Source organism: Phocoena sinus, chromosome 19 (genome assembly GCF_008692025.1).
Source record: "Phocoena sinus isolate mPhoSin1 chromosome 19, mPhoSin1.pri, whole genome shotgun sequence".
NCBI lineage: Eukaryota > Metazoa > Chordata > Mammalia > Artiodactyla > Phocoenidae > Phocoena > Phocoena sinus.
This window is the reverse complement of record NC_045781.1, coordinates 3,491,346-3,508,337: the sequence shown is the minus strand read 5'-3', so window position 1 is coordinate 3,508,337 and position 16,992 is coordinate 3,491,346. Positions and strand designations below refer to the sequence as shown.

The window sequence follows — 16,992 nt, the reverse complement described above, 5'->3', positions numbered from 1 at the left end:
ATAGAACAAGAAGGGGAAGGGTGGTGAATCCCCTTTCTCTTCTTGAGCTGGGCCATCCAGCATCTGCCCTCAGACTTGAGAGCCCCTACTTCTCGGACCTCCGGATGCTGGGATTTACACCAGCCACCCTCCAGGTCTCAGCCTTCACACCCACACCGAATCCTATCACCGGCTGTCCTGGGTCTGCAGCTCCAGATGGCAGGTCATGGGACTTCTCCACCTCCGTAACCCCGTGAACTTGTTCACATGATAAATGTCCTCTTACAGATACCCATATAGCCTATGTAACAGAACCTATCAGTTCCATGTATCTGGAGAAGGCTGAATAATACAGTAATAGTGGGGAAATGAGGGAGAGAGAGAGAGAATGACATAGAGAAATTCAGCCCAGAATGGAACCAAGGAAACAATGATGAAGACTTGAGTTAGGAAGCAGATCTCTGGAGGAGACTAACCTTGAGTACAAATAGGAAATTAAAGAGCAGTACTAATTAAAACTGAGTTGCAAGGCTGGGCCCCCTCTGAGCCAGGACAGAAACCTCCCCAGCTGGTGAGATGCAGCTGGTCCTGAGGTCAGAGCTGTGAGTCAGGTGCCCACATGGGCCTGCAGCCCCCGTCACTCAGAGCTGGCCGACTTTGGGCAGGTTAACTAATGTTTTAGTCCCAGTTTCTTAAAAAAAAAAAAAAAAGAAAAGAATAGGGCATAGGGCATTCTGTGGAGGGTTTGTACAATGTTTAAGTATGCTAATGTTTCCATAGAACTAAAATAGCCATTGCACCATTGTAAGAGCTGGCTGAAGTTTTAAAATATTCTTAAGATATATAAGAACATTTCAAATGCCAGGCCTGTAACAGGCATGCAGGTTTCTTCTGTTTCTATCAAAAAAATATACAAGACGCAAAAATTGAAAACTGGATGCTGGCGGCCCCTAGCGGGTCTTCAGGGTAACGTTTCGTTTTAATCTGAGTGGGAACCGCCGGTCTGACCCCGTAAGTAGGGCGGTGACCACCTACACGTCCCACTCACAGCGGGATCGGGGCTCTCCGGGCGAGGGGCTCCCGGTGAGCCCACGTCCTTGGCGGCGCAGCTGGTCCTGCTCCGGAGACGGGGTCGTGCAGATCCCAAGTGTTTCCATGTTGAGACAGCACGGAGTGGCCTTGTTTAGAAGCCCTGTAGCTTCAGCAACAAGGCTAAGTAATCAAGTGGGCAGTTGTGGACGGACCTAAATCTGTGTGAACTGACATGAGGAAAGAATAGATTTGGTTATATCTGTTCATATAACACGTCCATGAGGCCCGCCCACGTGTCAGTGATGGAGCGGGGGCGGGGTCAGGGGGAGAGGCACGAGGTCTCCCAGGTGTGGAATTCAGAGGGCGCTGGGCGGACTGACATGGTGCACGTGGAACAGAAGATGAAGAGCAGACTTAGGCAGATATGGGGATCTGCTTTCTGCGCAGCCAAGGCAGGGTAAGCCCGTACCCGGGCGGAGGCCGTCTCACTGTGCGTTTCAGCTGTGTAACTATTGCAGCCAGTAGACCCAAAAGTGTAACGACTCATGTGGTAGGAATTAGTTCATCTTCCATGAAACAGGTGAAGCTGATTCCAGCTCAGCAGGGAGGTGCTTTAAAATACTGTGTATTAATTCTAAAATGTGAGGGAGCAGATCAGGAGACGCCTTCCATTGAAAAGATATTTCATCACAGTTCCCAGGAGGAGGGGGCATGCATGCCACCCACCAGGGCCACGTAGGGAAGCACCAGAGACAGAAAGAAGGAGATGGAGTGAGGGGAAAATGGGAGCCTTTACTGTGGTTTCCACAAGAAGGAATGGGCAGGAAAGGGTAAGCAGGCATGGGATTGCCTGGGTTAATGATTTCAGCGGGTTCTGGGGTGGAGGGGGCGCCCCTAGTTGTCATGTGCTTGGCCCTAGCGTGACAAGGGCAGGTGGATCGTGGCCCAGACTGTGGACCCCCATAAAGGAGGGGGTGCGGTGTGGACTCTGGGTTGACTGCTTTGTATTTTATAAGTGCACCCCAGGAAGAGGATTCTTGCTCAGGAGCTGGGGCGGGGGGGGGCAGTGAGGGAGGAGGCGGGAGGACAATGCAAGTGACTCAGGCATATTATCGGGTCATCTAGGAAAAGGTGTGTCCAGTGTCGACCTTAAAATTAAATGTCGTTATTTTACTGGCAAAATGAGTTTATTTAGGAATGGCAGAGGAATTGCGATTCAGGACATTCAAACTATGGCAAACCACAGTCAAGTCCAGAGAACAATGAAGAGGAATGTTACTTTACAGAGAAAAAGGAGGAAGCTGGAAGGGGCTGCTTTGACTGAAAGTCCCTTGGAGGAAACCAAGAGGTCAGGGTGGTTGTTGGTTTCTCATTGGCTGGGCTTTGCTGTTTCTCCTTGGCTAGGTTGTGACTGTTTCTCATTGGCTGGGCTGAGGCTGTTTTCTCATTGGCTGAGTTGCTGATTCTCATTAGCTGAGCTTGTGCTGTTTCTCATTGGCTAGGTTGTGACTGATTTTCATTGGCTGGGCTGAGGCTGTTTTCTCATTGGCTGAGTTGTTGCTGTTTCTCATTAGCTGAGCTGGTGCTGTTTCTCATTGGCTGGGCTGAGGCTGTTTTCTCATTGGCTGAGTTGTTGCTGTTTCTCATTAGCTGAGCTGGTGCTGTTTCTCATTGGCTAGGTTGTGACTGTTTCTCATTGGCTAGCCTGTTGCTCTATTCATTGGCTGGGCTGTTGCTGTTTCTCATTGGCTGGGCTATTGCTGGGCAAGGAGAAAATCATCTTTCTTCTGAAAATCAAGCTTCTTCCTGCCTAGGAATGTAAAGTAAGCTGCAGCAGAGGGTAGGGGTGAGAGAGCTCCCCTTTAGGGCTTCCCAACTCCGTCTTAAATTAGGTTTCCCTTTATTAATTTTCACACTAGCATGTGCACGTATGAAACATATTAAAGCATCAACTTTATAGAAACCTGAACTATGACTAATACAAGGGGTACAGCAGGCTCTATTCTATGGGGTCATCTGGGAACCAGGTGCCACACTCAGCCTGTGGGTCCACGGTCACCCAGGGCATCCACATCCATCAGCAGAAGGGAAGAGCCGTGAGGATCTTGTGTGGCAGGTTCACGGGCCAGGCCTGGAAGAAGCCCCAGGACACACATAACTGCAGGGAGGCTGGGGAGATCATCTCGCTGGGAGCCCAGGAAGGGAGGACACGGTGCTGGTGAGCAGCCAAAGTCCTGTCACACAGGGACCACCTGTCTGTCACTTTGAGCACCGGGTGGGGGGGTTAACGGGTTGTGGGGTGCGTTTCCAGCCTCCACTGCTTCCTCCCCGACCTCCTCTTACGTAGAGGTTCTAGGGACACAAGAAATAGACTCTCAAACATTGATCATTTCACAAGCTAGTGGAAGAAGGAAACATTCCTGCAAGGAGGTACTTAGAATTCAGAGTGAGGCATTCAAGCCCAGAGGAGCCCACAAGCGGAGGTGGTGCTGAGGCCCGACACCCGCTCAGGTAGACAGAATAACAGCCCCAAAGATGTCCGCATCCGACGCCCTGGAGCCAACTGCTGTGTTACCTTAGGTGCAAAAAGGGTCTTTGCAGGTGTGATTGAGTTAAGGATCTCGAGGGGGGGGATGAGCTTGTATGTTCCAGGTGGACCCAATGTAATCACCACGGTCTTTGTAAGAGGGAGGAGGCAGGTGAGAGAGGGAAGGAGGTGCGACCACAGAAGCAGGGGTCCTAGTCAGAGGGAGGATTTGCAGAGGCTACAGTTCTCCTTGAAGGCGGAGGAAGGGAACCCGAGCCAAGGAATGCAGATGGCCCCCAGACGCTGCTAAAGGTAAAGGAATGGGCTCTGCCCTGGAGCCTTCAGAAGGAGCGCAGCCCTGCTGACCCCTGATTTTAGCCCAATTTAACATGTTCGCCTCTGAGCTCCTGAACTGTAGGATAATAAGTTGTGTTGTTTGGTGCTCCTGTGTGAGGGGTTCGTTACAGCAGCAACTGCAAGCTTGTTGGGATGAACAGCCTCCAATCCCAAACCTGAAGGGCATGAGCCAGGTGACGGGGTGAAGGTCAGATCAAGGACAGTGTCCTACAGCTGATGGGTCCTCTTGTGTTTGGAGAATGCATGGCGTCCAGTGGGGATGAACTGAAGTAGGGGTGGGAAATGGGGACCTGCATGTTCCTCTGGGTGGACCTAAAGCCCGAGGGACCCTCCGTGTGCAGTCGTGGTCTCATCAACTCCCTTGCCCACTCCACACGTGTCCGTGCGTGTGGGTGTGTGCATGTGTGTGTGTGTGTGTGTGTATGCGAGCATTCATGGGTTGTGCATGCCTGTATACGTTTTACAGTGTGTGCAGGTGTGTGTGTACATATGTGTGCGTTTGTGCATTCATGGCCATGTGCATTTGGGGGGATTGGTGCTGTGTACAGGCGGGGCAGCTCTGCGCCTTCACCCAGACACAAGTCCCCTCAGACGTCTCCCTCACTCACCCCTGACCCTGAGACGCACACTTGGATCAGAGAACACTGATACCCTTTCATCTTGTCTTGTTCTCTCACTAAGTCTTGAGTGACTGTGGAGACAGAGACTGGGACCTAGAACCTGTGTACCCCAGCGCCACACGCAGGGCTGACGCAGTTGGGCCTGTGAGGACGTTTATTGATGAACAAGGCGAAGCACGATCCAGAAAACATGGTCTTAGCTATCAGCTGCGTAAGTGTAGCCCAGGTTCAAGGTCAGAAAATGAACTCTAGGAAGGTTTGTACCGTCAGCTGAGAAGACAATTAAAACGGATCTCTGGGGGCAGGGGAGGATTCACAGGACGTATCTGGACTCAGCTGGGCGACTGTAGGACCAAAGCTGGGTCCTTGGAAACAGCCAAGGGACCACAGCTGGGTCTCTGAAACAAGTGCTACACGTCCTCTCCAAGGAGCTAGTTGATTGTGGGAGGGGCCACATGGTGAATGAATCTCCTAGAAGTTGATTGGGGGTCTCAGGACTCCAGCTCTTGCCAGCAAGAGAATTGACCGGATGACCTCAGGAAGGGCCGATTCCACAGGGAAACCCTCCAAATGTCCACTGCAGGCTTTTGCAAGAGTGCCCTCCCTTCTAGGCTGTTCAGACTTAACCATCAGAGGTCCCCTGTTTCTCCTAGTGTCCAAGTGTGGAGGATGAGCTGCCGGTCCCTCTGTTCTTCTCTCAGTGCTGAGCGGGGCCGGCAGTGGACTCTGCCCACAAGGCGGCGCTGCGGCCAAACCCCGAGGTCTGGGGTCTGGCTGACCTGGGCTGGTTCCTCCCCTTCAGAGCCCTGTGCCTTTGGATGAGAAACTTTAACTGCGTTTCTGCATATTATTAATAAAAGGGGTGGTGGCTCTCAGAAGGTCTGGGAAGTGCCTCCCACGTTGGCCTGTCCTGGCATTACTGGTGCCTGGGGTAGGGTTATCTCAGTCCCGTGGGTGTTGTTATCAGGGACCTTATGAATATCAGAGACACCCCAGTGCCCTGCGCGAGCCAGCCCCTTCCTGTGGTCTCACCACTCCCTGATCCAAACCCAGGAGAGGGCCAGGCCCTGATTCCCCAGCACAGACCCCCCCAGAAACCCCTCCAGGCTGAGGTCTGCTACTCACCAGCTGAGTAGTAGGGCTGAGTGTGGGCGGAGCTGAAGTCTCCACGGGTCCTGTGATCAGGGCAGGAGGGGGGCTGATGCTGTGTGGGGGCTGCCGAGGGTCTGTCCCCGGCCCCTCTCCACCCTGAGCATCCGACAGCAGGCCACATCTGGCCATCACTCAATCCCAGACAACACCCTGAGATTCCTGAGAAAATGGGGCCGGGACCAGGAGACCAGGGAGAGTGTCCCTGCTCCATTCTGCTGGAGCGTCACGGCCTCTGCACCTCCTACAGCTGTGCCCTGCTTTACTGCCCAGAATCCAAGTGGAATGTCTGCTCTGAGGCCCCAGGAGGGTGTGCAGGGGGTCAGAGTGTCCTGGATGGACCCTGACTCCAGGACAGCTCGGGGCTGACCACCCACAGGGACAGGGATGGCCTCATCCCAAAGGTGCCCCAAAGCACCATCCAGCCCTGGTCAGGGGCCCCCCTGGACCATGTGACTTGCCCAGTGAGGAGTGGATCACAGCACAGGGGACACATGACCTGAGGCCCCACAGATTCTCACCCAGTGGAAAGGACAGTCAACACCATCTGAGGGAAAAGACGCAGGTTCCCTTGAAGGGGTCTGTCCTCACCCCATCTCTGGAAGCGCACCCCCCGCCAGCCCAGCAGGGACAGCTCTGTGCCCACCCTGATGCTGGGGCTGAGTGCCCAGGTCACCGTGGTGTCCAGGTGAGACCAGGCTCCAGGGACCTGAGTCAGGTGTGAAGGCAGAGAGATGTGTGTGCAGACGGAAGAGGGAGCCAGAGGGCTTGGGGGTCAGGAGGGGGCAGGGGAGCCTGTGGACGGAGGACACAGCTGGGGACAGGGTCCAGGGACCTGGGGCAAACCTGAGGGCAGAGCAGAGACCTCCTCACCTGTCACCACCAGCTCCAGGGGCTCACTGGGCTCAGACCAACAGACTCTTTTTTATAGCAGCAGCAACAGTGCCAGACAGTGTCTTTGCTCATTATGGTAATGCCAAATCTGGCCTCTGTCTGGTGTGGACCATGTTGAGACATGTTATCCTCATTCTTTTCTTTCTTTCTTTTTTTTTTTTTTTTTGCGATACGCAGGCCTCTCACCACTGTGGTCCCTCCCGTTGCGGAGCACAGGCTCCGGACGCGCAGGCTTAGCGGCCACGGCTCATGGGCCCAGCCGCTCCGCGGCACATGGGATCTTCCCGAACCGGGGCACAAACCCATGTCGCCTACATCGGCAGGCGGACTCTCAAGCACTGCGCCACCAGGGAAGCCCTATCCTCATTCTTGAAGTCATTTCTATTGTCCTTGTTCTCCAAGTGGAATCTCTTAACCCTATCAGGGCCCCGGCACACGAAGGTCAGCTGCCGTCAGGAGATCACAGAACCCTGCCCCCAGATAGAGGGTCTGGGCAGGGTCCCTAGGAGGGATGAGAGCGGGATCTCAGGGTCTATTATGAGGAAACCACCACACAATGCAATTCACTCCTTTTAGTGGCTCAGTTCAATTTTTCTTTTTCTTTTTTTTTACAAACTTAGTTGTGCAAATCACCACAATCAAATTTTAGACCATTTTCATCATCCTCTCCAAAAGACCTCCCCACGTCCATTCTATGAGCCTCTAAATTCCCATCACTGCAGAGTGATTTTCCCCACTTGACTTAAGGACCCTGAGACTTGGTCACATCTTGCTCAGGGTGACACGGGAGGTGTCAGAGCAGGCTGGGCCCCCGGGCATGTCTGCTGCAGGGGGCGGCTCCCTCCCTGCCCACGGCCACTCTAGGGGGACAGATAGCTGGGAGGGTGGCACAGGATGGGAATGACCGGGTCATTCCTGGGACAAGGAAAGCAGGGGTCTCAGTCGGTAGGAATGATCTGGGCTGGTCTGAAGGACAGCTGCCAGTCCCAGGTGGGATTGTGTGGGGTGAGGGACGCAGTCTGCAGAGCGGCAGTGGAGGGGTGTGTGTGTGTGTGTGTGTGTGTGTGTGTGTGTGTGTGTGTGTGTGTGTAGGAGCTGGAGCACAGCTCTGGTCCCACATTCCCCAGCAGATGAGGATCCCTGTGTCCAGTGTAAGTTCCCTGTGCAGAAATCATCCCTGGGTTTTCTCTGTATTTTCTATCTTCATCTCAGTGTATTCCCATTTCCTTGTTACTGAGGCTCTGGAAACTCCAAATGTCTCAACTGGGCTGGGGGCAGGGGGAAGAGCGGGTTTGTAGCCCTGAAACAGGAAGCTGGCCTCACATTCAGCAAAATCCCCCATAGAGGCAGGGGGCTGGCAGAGGTCATTCACTCATTCATTGTTGTTATTGTCTTTATCTGGAGGTCAAGTGTGGTTTAAGGAGATGCAAGTTGACAAGGGGAGGATTTGTGATGTTTAATTTTGTGTGTCACCTCGGCCGGGCCATGATCAGTTATGTGGTCAGACATTCTGGATGTTTCTGCAAGGGTGTTTTTGGATGACATTAACATTTAAATCACTGGATTTAAAATAATTATTTTTAATTAATTTATTTTACTTATTTAGTTTTGACTGCACTGGGTCTTCGTTGCTTCGTGCCGGCTTTCTCTAGTTGCTGCGAGCGGGGGCTACTCTTCGTTGCAGTGTGAGGGCTTCTCATTGCGGTGGCTTCTCTTGTTGCGGAGCACGGCCTCTAGGCGTGCGGGCTTCAGTAGGTGTGGCTCACAGGCGCTAGAGCGCAGGCTCAGTAGTTGTGGCGCACGGGCTTCGTGGCTCCGCGGCATGTGGGATCTTCCTGGACCAGGACTTGAACCCGTGTCCCTTTCATGGGCAGGCAGATTCTTAACCACTGCGCTACCAACGAAGCCCCTAAATCATTGGATTTTGAGTAAAGCAAATTGTCTTCCATAATGTGGATGGGCCTCATGCAATCAGCTGATGGCCTGAATTGAACAGAAGAATGACCTCTCCTGAGCGAGAAGGGATTCTGCCAGCAGACTGCCTTTGGACTTGACCCTCAGCAACAGTTCTCCTAGGTCTCCAGCCTGCAGCCCACCCTTCAGATTTTGGACTTGCCAGCCTCCATAATCATGTGAGGATATTCCATAAAATCTGGTGTGTGTGTGTGTGCGTGTGTGTGTGTGTGTGTGTGTGGAGTATGATATATATATATTCACATGCATCCTATTGGTTTTGTTTCTACGACAAACCCTGGCTAATGGGTACAGGGTTTCCTGCTGGGGTGATGAAAATGTCTTGGAGCCAGTTAACAGTGATGGTCACACAAGATTGTGAAGGAACCAAATGCCACTGAATTGTACACTTTCAGATGGTTAACGGTCACTTTTATGTTATGTGAACCTTACTGCAGTAGGAAAAAAAGTAATGATGTTTGTAAAGCAGGCAGCACAGCCCTGACATTTCAGGAGTGCATTCTTACTGCACTCATACTATACACCCATAGCATACCCGTAAAAGACAACCTTATGACCAGGCCAAGTCTAGGGTGCGTCCATTTTGCTGTCTGGCTACTTCCGCCAGTGTAGAGTAGAAAAGAAGTTGTCTTCTCCTGAGGACAGCATTCTGTGGCCAGTCTGGTCCTCATCTGCATACTGAGCTTCCCTGCCTCCTGAACAATTCTGGCTCCTTCTCTGCGTGGCCCCAACACCCCCGGACCTGTATCTGGACACCCTCCTTATTTTACCATCAGGACCCAACCCCAGGAAGGTAGGTTCTGTGGCCGCTGTCCACGGTGCTGATGGGGATTTGACTGTTGAGTCTAGTTTCAGCACCATGGTCAGAGTCTATGAAGGCAACACAGCCTCCCCCATTTTCTGATATCTCAGTGATCAAGTAGGCATCAGCTGAGCCCCATCTTTGGTCCTCTTGTGTAGACTCCATGCAGGATTCAGATAAGACATAGTCAGAGCATGAGGGTAAATTGGAAAAATACGGGGGATGGCTGTAGTTGGCATTGATTCAAACTCCCTTCACAATCCATGCATCCTGAATAGGGATAAAGCTGCTCAGAGGCCCAGGATGTTGGTCCCACACTCAGCATCACAGCCACTGGAGCAGACCAGCGTGTCGTATAATGTTCGTTTTCCCCTATCCACCTCAGAACTATCCTTTACCAGACCAGGTTCAGGGTACCAGATACTGGGTATGACCAAAAGATAATGGACTGGGCTCACCCCAAACCGGTTTCGAAACCTAGATCTGCCTCTTGCCAGCTCTGTGTCCCTGGGAATGTCATTCTGCCTCTCTGAGGCTCACTTTGCTTTTCTGGAAAATGGCAATGATAATGGTGTCTGCTTCAAAGGAAGCAGGTGATCAGAGATTATTCTATTCTGTCTCTCATAGGAAGCAAGCAGTTTGGCTAAGAGGGCAAGATCTTAAGCCAGGCATCCTGAGATTTGATCGTAGCTCTGCCTTTTATTAACTTTGTGACTTAGGGAAAGTCACCCGATTGCTTCTACTTTGTCATCGATCAAATGAGGATAATGCCAGGACCTGCTTTTTGGGGTTTTGGTGAGAAACGAAATAGTTCGTACACGAGATGTGTGGAGTAGAGTGCCTGGCATTTACTTAGCACTCATTCAAGGATGTGAACTGTTATGACTATTACCGTCATCATCACGCACCTAGACACAGCCTGGCAAACCGCTTCGGTCTGGTAATGATAGCTGCTTTTATGAATTATTGTTAGGATTTCTGTGAGGGTCCTTGGACCTCTGACACGGATGAAGAAACTAAAGCTACAAGTTGAAAAGTGGCTTGCCGGGGTCACACAGGCAAGAGCTCCAAGCCAAGGCTGGCTGACACCAGTGCACAGGCTTTGGTCACATTCCCGCCTGCCCACATTTAGCAGAAGGGCAGGAAGGACCTTAGGAATCCCTGACCCACCCTCAGGTGGAAGACCGAGGCTCGTGGTACTTTGGCCAGGAGTTTGCAGCAATTATCTCCTGGCCCTTCCCTATTTCCTCAACTTTGCCAGTTGTGCCAGGATACTCATTTCCTTCACAGAACCTGCAAAGGATCCCAGGAACTATTCCTGCTGGGGTTGTAACCAGAGGGGGAGGGAACTGCAGATGGTCCTTTGGAAACATTGTTGGTTGTCCAGACCATGGGGAGGGGGGAGCTACTGGCATCTAGCTGGTGGGGCCTTGGGAACACCCCACAGTGCACAGGATGGCTCCCAACCCTCCCACCACAAAGAATGATCCAGCCCCTAATGCCAATAGCTCCGAGGTGCAGAAACGCTGGTCTATGTGTTTGTAAGATCCCAGCCCATTTGGAAGGTGGATACTGCAAACTAATTTTATGGGGCTTGGATGGGATGAGGTCATTAAAACCTTATTAGTTAGGGTTATTTTCCTTTCTCTCTTTACAAGGCGGGGGGCAGAATTCCCTGGAGGTCCAGTGGTTAGGACTCCGTGCTCTCACTGCCGAGTGCCCAGATTTAATCCCTGGTTGGAGACGAAGATCCCATAAGCCGTGAGGTATGGCCAAAAAAAAGAAAAAATCTTTCCTTTCTCTCTTTACAAGGAGGATGTATTCAGGTATCATTTATGTAACTAAAAATTACTTTACAGAAGAAGAAGCAAAAATAGCAGCGAATGTATCCAAACCAAGGAAAGAAAGAAAACTCCTTCCAAGCTGTGTGTGTTGGGGGGTGGGGGTGGGGATGCATTGGGAGCCAGCTCTGCTGGAAGGAGGAGGCAGCTCCAGAGACAGAGCTTACACCAGACTGGCTGCACTCCCAGGGCTCCCTCTGTTGGCACAGATCCTGTCTCCAGCTCTTCTTCTTCTTCTTTTTGGCCGCACTGCATGACTTGCAGGATCTCAGTTCCTGACCAAGGATCGAACCCTCGCCCCCCGGAGCGGAAGCGTGGAGTCTTAACCACTGAACCGCCAGGGAAGTCATCTGTCTCTCTCTCTCTGTCTCACTCCCTCCCTCGCTCTCTCTCTCACCCCATCTGTCCCTACCCTCTCTGGCTTCCTCCTCTCTCCCGCTGCATCTAGATGAGGCTCTTTCAAAGTCCTTTGGGTTGTTGGAAATACTTCCTGATGGGAAAACCCGAACCCTGGGTCACTCCCCACTCAGCATCCTCTGCCCACTCCTGAGAAGCTGGGGAAATTCCCAAACTCCACGCATAGGTCACCTTGCTTATGGTCTCTGCTCTCCGTGGCCTTTGGTAGAGACCCTGCCATGCTGACTCAGTTTCCTCATCTGCTCAATGGACATAATAACAGCACCTGCCTCATAGGTTGATATGAGGACTAAATGAGATAATAAGGTGGAGTGCTTCGAACAGAGCCCGCACACAGCAAGTGTTCAGTAGACTTGTCCTGCAGTTCGTATGGGGCTCAGATCTGAACCAGCTACCCCTCCCTTCCCAGCACAGCTGAACGCCTCACCTCCTCCACCCCTGCCTCTGCCTCACCCAGATCCAGGCCAGTGGAGCAGAGCCCCCGAAGCACCGCCCCACACTGACCCAGGCTGCAGTCACCCCTCTATCCTTCCACCTGCTCCTTCAAGAGGCAGCCCCCGCTGCCCTAGGCTAAACCCTCCTCAAGTGCTCTAGACATGGGCTACTCAATACCTGGACCACTGGCCCCCAGTGGCTATTTCCATGTAGAATCAATGAAAATTAAATACAGTTAAAATTTCACTTTCTCAGCCCCACTAGCTACATCTCAAGTGCCCAACAGCCACATGTGGCTACTGTACTGGACAGTCCCATCATTCCAGAAAGTTCTGTTGGACAGACCCTTTTCTTCCCTGCTCCTGGGGGTCCTGTCCTTTATAGAACCTACCTCTCCTATATCTTCCATCTCTCCTTCTGAGTCAGGGTCAGCCTGCCTGAGTTCAAATCCTGCCTGCGCAACTTTAGGGCTGCATTAGCTAAGTTACCTAAAAGTTAAGAGACAAACCAAAAAACCCTCTCTGTGCCTCAGTTTCTTCATCTGTAAAGTGGGAATAATAATACCAACCTCCTCCCGCCCATAGAGTTATTGCAAAGATTAAGGTTAGATGTGGAAAGAGCTTAGAACAGCTCCTAAAAAATTCTAAGCCCTCGATAAATGTTAGCTGCTATTATTGTTGTTATATACTTTCTTCAAAATGCTGAAGTAAGCTCAAGCCCCCTCTTTAAGTCTGTATGTAGTAGCCATGAATGAGTCCCAAAAGAAACTGCTAAGTGGGAAAAAAGTGGTAGCCCAAAACCATCCAGTAAAAGTTCCTTTGTGTGTTTAAAATGTGTGTTTAATATGTGTTTTCTTAGAGCACCATGTTGACCAGCTGTTCTCAACCAGGGGCAATATCCCCCCTCCAGGGGCCATTTGGAAGCAATGCTGGTCGTCTAAATCCTGGGGAGGAGGAAGCTACTGGCATCTAGTGGGTGGAGCCTTGGGACGCTGCTGAACATCCCACAGTGCACAGAATACTCCCACCACAAAGAACGATCCAGTCCCAAATGCCAATAGCTCCGAGGTGCAGAAACGCTGGTCTGTGTTTGTAAGAGCCCAGCCCAGTTGGAAAGTGGATACTGCAAACTAATTTCATGGGGCTTGGATTGGACAAGGTCATCAAAAGTCAGAAAGAGAAAAACAAATACCGTATGCTAAAACATATTTATATGGAATCTAAAAAAAAAATGTTCATGAAGAACCTAGGGGCAGGACGGGAATAAAGACACAGACCTACTAGAGAATGGACTTGAGGACACGGGGAAGGGGAAGGGGAAGCTGGGACAAAGTGAGAGAGCGGCACAGACACATATACACTACCAATCGTAAAACAGATCGCTAGTGGGAAGCAGCCGCATAGCACAGGGAGATCAGCTCAGTGCTTTGTGACCACCTAGAGGGGTGGGATAGGAAGGGTGGGAGATGCAAGAGGGAAGAGATATGGGGATATATGTATATGTATAGCTGATTCAGTTTGTTATAAAGCAGAAACTAACACACCATTGTAAAGCAATTATACTCCAATAAAGATGTTAAAAAAATGTTTGTGTAAAAAAAAAAAAACCTTATTAGTTAGGGTTATTTTCCTCTCTCTCTTTACAAGGAGGATATCCTTTATGTAACTAAAAATTACTTTTTCAAAAAAGAAACAAAATAGCAGGAAATGTATCCAAACCGAGCAAAGAAACCAAACTCCTTCTCTGACCCCTCCCTCTCCCCCCGGATATCCGTCCTGTCTTGCTCTCCTTTCTTTCACAGCAGACTCCCAAGTCCTCTGCACTTTTTCATCTCCTCACTCTCTCCCTCGCCTCCCCAGCCACAATCTGGCTTACGCCTGCCCAGCCCCCATGGGCAGTTCTCACTCTGGCCACCGGTCACCTCTGGCTTGCTATTAAATCCAGTGGATCTTTTTTTTTTTTTTTTTTTTAAATCAGACTGAGACTGCAGAGAGGGGACCTGTGCGTCCTTCCAGGGCTTCTGCAGCCCATCTCTCTCCTCCTCCTTCACTTTCTCTGGCTGCTGCCCGGCCCTGGTCCAAGTTCCTTCCCCTTTTCTTATCTCTCAATGTCACCCTTCTCAGCTGCTTCATCCCAGAACGCTGCTCTTCCCGCACTTCAGCCCAGAACCAGCTACCTCATTTGCGGGGTGCATTGCAAATGAAAATGTGGGGTCCCTTGTTCAAAATGATTAATAATGTGAAGATAGAGCAAACCGTGAAACCAAGTGCAGAGGGCCCTTCTAGGCATGGCGACCCCCAAGACTGCACAGGTCGCTTGCCCGTGCAGCCGATCCTGCTTTCCTCTCTTCTGGGCATGGCCTCTAGCATCTCTTGTATACCTGTTCCTCCTCCCAGGCTCTCCAGCTTGGTGGCCACGCCACCATCCCCCGGGATCTGCCCTCTGAGGGTCCTTGGGGTAGACAGAATGCACCTCTAAAGATATCCAGGCATGAATCCCTGAAACCGATGAATATGTCGTATCATGTAGCAAAGGGACTTTGCACACAAGATTAAAGTTAGAAACCTTAAGACGGGGAGATTATCCTGGCGTGATGGTTCATTTTACTTGTCCGCTTGGCCAGGCTGTAGTACCTGTTGTTCAACCAAACACTAACCCAGGTATGGCCGGGGAGGCGTTATGTAGGTGTGACTAACATCTGTACCCAGCTGACTCTAGGTAAAGGAGACGGCCCTCGAGAATATGGGTGGGCCTCACCCAATCAGTTGAAAGGCCTTCACTGCAAAATGGGGAAGAAATTCTGCCTTAAAGACCACAGCATCAGGGACTTCCCTGGCGGTCCAGTGGTTAAGACTCTGCCTTTCCAATGCAGGGGACGTGGGTTTGATCCCTGGTTGGGGAGCTAAGATCCTGCATGCTACGCGGCGGGGCTCAGAATAGCCAAACCAGAAACAAAGACCGAGGCGTCAGCTCCTAGCCTGACTGAGAGTTTCCAGTCTGCCTTATGGAATTCAGGCTTGCCAGTCCTTAGCATTGCAAACTCCCAATTCCTTGACATAAATTATGTATACTTCTGTATTAACTTGTGCTGATTACCAGGTAATATATTAATACATATCCATTACCGATGGTGATATATGTATAACGCCTGTATTTTCCAGGTGGGCCGAGCCAAATCACATGAGCCCTAAAAGCAGAGGACCTTTTCTGGCTGGAGGGAGGAGGGAGATGGGGCAGGCCTGCAAATCAGGGACACCTGAAGCATAAGAGGGGCTCAACTTACCGTTGCCAGAGGACAGACACAGGGAAAACACCAGAAGGATGCAGGCAGCCTCTTGGAGCAGACCAGCCCCCAGCTGACAGCTTAACAGGTACAAGAGTTTTTTGTTTTGTTTTTGTTTGTTTTTGTTTTTGACGAGATGAAAGCGTTTTGGGACTAGATAGAGGTGATGGTTGCACAACACTGTGAATGTACTAAATGCCGCTTTATTTTTTATTAATTAATTTATTTTTTATTTAATTAATTTATTTTTGGCTGCATTGGGTCTTTGTTGCTGCATACGGGCTTTCTCTAGTTGCCAACTCTAGGGGCCACTCTTCCTTGAGGTGTGAGGGCTTCTCATTGCCGTGGCTTCTCTTGTTGCGGAGCACGGGCTCTAGGCACGTGGGCTCAGTAGTTGTGGCTCGCGGACTCTAGAGCGCAGGCTCCGTATTGTGGCGCACGGGCTTAGATGCTCCGCGGCATGTGGGAATCTTCCCGGACCAGGGCTCGAACCCATGGCAGGCGGAATCTTAACCACTGTGCCACCAGGGAAGTCCCCTAAATACCACTTTAAAATGAGTCATTTTATGTTATGTGAAGCTAACGTCAATAGAAAATAATTAAAACTTTTATTTTGTGGCCACGCCACGTGGCATGCAGGATCTTAGTTCCTAGACCAGGGATCGAACCTGTGCCCCCTGCAGTGGAAGCACGGAGTCTTAGCCACTGGACCGCCAGGGAAGTCCCTGGATTGTTGTCACTTTTTGTCTCTGTCCCACTCCTTTAAGATTCAGGTCAAGCCACACCTCCTTGTTATCTATGAAACTAACTCTCTCCCTCTCCGGCCCCAGCATCCCAGGCCCAGCGCGCAGCAGCGGAGCCAGCCTCGTCCCCGGGGCCTCTACCTCCCCCAGGTCAGGCCCTCTGGCACAGTGGCCGCCGAGGGATCTTCCTCACACCCACATCTGACTCTTGTCGCCGCTAGGCACTGGCACTCGGTGATGTAATGATCTTTCTGTGGACGAGTAGCTCCAGGCAGGGATATTCATCCAGGGAACTCTCCAAAGCAGGGTGAGAGCTGCCCCTCCGAGGTCACATCCATCCTTTTGCGTCCATCCTTTTGCTGGTCTTACTGCCTGACCTTGTCTGTTTTTCTCTCTCTCTTTCAAGCCCACACATACTCCCTCAACAGCTGCAATCTGGAAGAAATTATTCTTCTACACAGCCAGACTTCCCCAGTTTCAGGAAATTCCAGGCTGGCAGGGGGAGGGGCCGAGCTGGGGGCCGCCCTGTCCATCCATCCATCCCCCGCCCCGTCTGCCGTGTTCTCTGGGCGGGCGCACACCCAGTGCCAGCCTCCTCCCCTGGCCCACACTCAGCCCGGAGGGGCCTCAGCTTTTCCACCGCTACTTCCTAGTCCTTTAAATCCTAGAGGCAAACTTTTGGGGGATAAGGAAGGCTGGGAGGGACCTACGCCTTAACCCTCTCTGCCCCAGACAGACTGAGCTGCACTGGGCGTGACTCTGCGCCCCTTTGGGCTCCTACCATGGCCCCCGAGAGGGGCTGACACTTCAGATCCCGGTGCAGGTAAAGAAGGGACTCCATGCCAGGGTCTGCCCGGGTTGGGGCTCAGACTCCTGAGTCTGAGGGAGGAGGGGCCGGGGACCTGGACCCCTGGGTCTGAGGGGGGAGGGGCCGGGGGC

General features: G+C 51.6%; 1 protein-coding gene across 10 annotated transcripts in view; it reads left to right on the top strand.

The window, feature by feature from the left end:
* CDC42EP5 (CDC42 effector protein 5) overlaps nucleotides 1-16,992 on the top strand; it is a 74,363-nt gene that overhangs the window by 52,413 nt on the left and 4,958 nt on the right. For 3 of the 10 annotated variants that reach the window (XM_032612982.1, XM_032612981.1, XM_032612978.1), the window contains exons 2-3: nucleotides 15,189-15,398; nucleotides 16,141-16,876. The gene's annotated coding sequence lies outside the window, so the exon portion shown is untranslated. Of the gene's footprint in view, nucleotides 1-11,047; nucleotides 11,101-15,188; nucleotides 15,399-16,140; nucleotides 16,877-16,992 lie in introns of those variants that run through there. The other 7 variants (XM_032612987.1, XM_032612988.1, XM_032612983.1 and 4 more) reach the window with 7 other exon arrangements.